The following is a 2,500-nucleotide window of genomic DNA, read 5'->3' as shown; positions in this document are numbered from 1 at the left end:
CCACACTCCTCCACCTCTCAGACCCCCCACACTGCTCCACCTCACCCTCCACCTCTCAGACCCCCACACTCCTCCACCTCTCAGATCCCCCACACTCCTCCACCTCTCAGACCCCCACACTCCTCCACCTCTCAGACCCCCACACTCCTCCACCTCTCCCTCCACCTCTCAGACCCCCCCACACTCCTCCACCTCTCAGACCCCCACACACCTCCACCTCTCAGACCCCCCCATCCTCCTCCACCTCTGACCCCCCCACACTCCTCCACCTCTCAGACCCCTCCACACTCCTCCACCTCTCAGACCCCCCCACACTCCGCCACCTCGCCCTCCACCTCTCAGACCCCCACACTCCTCCACCTCTCAGACCCCCCCACACTCCTCCACCTCTCCCTCCACCTCTCAGACCCCTCCGTGTGTCCCTAAAGTCTCCAGTGTCAGACCTGGATCACTGGCTGCCATTCCTTCTTCCCCTCTATTCCCCTCTGGGCCTGGGAGGGTGCCTTGTTTTTCTGTCTCAGGCAGCACAGAGGGAGAGAGAGAGAGAGAGAGAGAGAGAGAGAGAGAGAGAGAGGAAAGGAGAGAGAGGGAAGGAGACAGGGTGAGGGAGAGCGCACCTCCCCTCTTCTCCTCCAGTGGGACAGGCCGAAGAGGCCTCACTCAGGTCCTGTGGGGCCTACAGCCACCACCCCTTACACTAGTCACCCCCCCCACACACACACACATACACACACACACACACACACACACACACACTCACACACACACACACACACACACACACACACACACTGCTCTTTCCAAACTCAACACACATTTTCCAGAGAGCAGAGACAGAGGGAGGAAAAAAGAACCGAATTTAATACTAGGAAAAGCCTGCCAGTGTCCTTGTCGACATCATCTCCCAGGGAATAGGGGAAGGAAGGTTTTTTTATCTTTTTAAATAAGAAATGGTGAGCAACCCCCTGAGCTCCAGTACAGCAGCACAAACAAACACGGGAGAGACGGAACGAGAGAGAGAGAGAAGGGATGAGCGAACGAAAGACAAGAGATAGGAGAGTGCAGAAGGAGGCATTATGGAGCCCGAGGAGCGCGCGCGCGCGTGTGTGTGTGTGTGTGTGTGTGATGGAGGAGCTGGTGAGTGAGTTTGTATATGTGGCGAAAAAGCTGGTTAGTGTGTATGTGTGTGAGTGTTCTGAGGAACTTGTGAGTGAGAGAGTGTGTTTATGGACAACTTGGTGAGTGTGTGTGTGAGTGTGTGTGTGAGTGTGTGTGTGTGTGTGTGTGTGTGTGTGTGTGTGTGTGTGTGTGCAGAGGGGCATCAGCAGACTGGAGGAAAGACTGGTGACGAAAACACAGACCCCCGCGAGTTTATGCATGACAGGGAAAAAACAAGACACAGACAGAGGGAGGAGAGGAAGAGGAGGAGGCAGAGAGGAAGAGCGAAGAGTGGGGGGATAGCGAGAGCTCAGGGACGTCCCTTCCTGCTGGATCTCACACACGCAGCAGTTTGCAGGACCGCAGAGCCACACACACACACACACACACACACACACACACACACACAATCTCCTCCAGGGTCGCTTAGGAGAGGCCCACGTCATCTGCTCTCCCCAAGGGCCTTTCTCTTTCCTAGTCCCTCTCCCTGTTGGGTTTACCAGCCCTTCCCAACACACACACACACACACACACACACACACACACATGCACACACAAATGCACACAAACCTTCTCCATAACTCACCCACGTACACTCTCGTTTCCACTTTAAAACACACTCAGGCTGTCCGAGACCCGGACGGTTTTCCGATACAGCCGACCGGCACAAGGAGCTCAACTTTAAAGAGACGGCTCACACGTGGAGCACCCTGACATGGAATACTGCATCAGTGGCACGGGAGAGCAGCTCGTAACCATGACGCAATGACAGCAGAGCACATCTCACTGCTGTGTCTCTCAGGGAGAGGAGAGAGAGACACGCTGAACCAGGCGAACAACTGTCGGCCTGACCGTTAAACCCACTGACCAGGTCATGACCACAAAGCTGTGATCAGACCACAGAGATCAGACTTTATTAGGAAAGTGTTGGACAAGCTCCGCATGAGATATTGATCCGTAACAAATGGTTCATGGGAACAATATGAAAAAAACAAAAATATCCCACAAATATTTCCCAATGCACTGCCATGCTTATTAAACGTGATCTGTTTTCATGGGGAGATGGAGATAGCAACGTAGTATCAGACTGGCCCGCGCTCCAAACGCAGAGTCTCCACCAAACCGACGGAGTCCAGGAGGAGCGGCGTATTTCCCCGATCGTTCGGATCATGTTCCAGCTCCTCCAGCAGGAAGCCGCGGATCCGGCACGCACCTGGCCACTGGCCCCCTGTGCCTTGGGAAAATCTCCCTCCCTCTGCAAGCCATGCGGAATTGATATTAGAGATTGGCTGGGATGGGTGGTGGTGGGGTCCTCCAGCAGAACAGAGAGTCGCCACGGAGA

The 2,500-nt window shown here is 54.9% G+C and overlaps 1 protein-coding gene across 2 annotated transcripts in view; it reads right to left on the bottom strand.

The window, feature by feature from the left end:
• znf423 (zinc finger protein 423) overlaps positions 1–2,500 on the bottom strand; it is a 143,107-nt gene that overhangs the window by 110,644 nt on the left and 29,963 nt on the right. The gene's annotated exons all lie outside the window — the stretch shown is intronic.

Source organism: Electrophorus electricus, chromosome 4 (assembly GCF_013358815.1).
Source record: "Electrophorus electricus isolate fEleEle1 chromosome 4, fEleEle1.pri, whole genome shotgun sequence".
Taxonomy (NCBI): domain Eukaryota; kingdom Metazoa; phylum Chordata; class Actinopteri; order Gymnotiformes; family Gymnotidae; genus Electrophorus; species Electrophorus electricus.
This window is presented reverse-complemented; position numbering and strand designations above follow the sequence as displayed.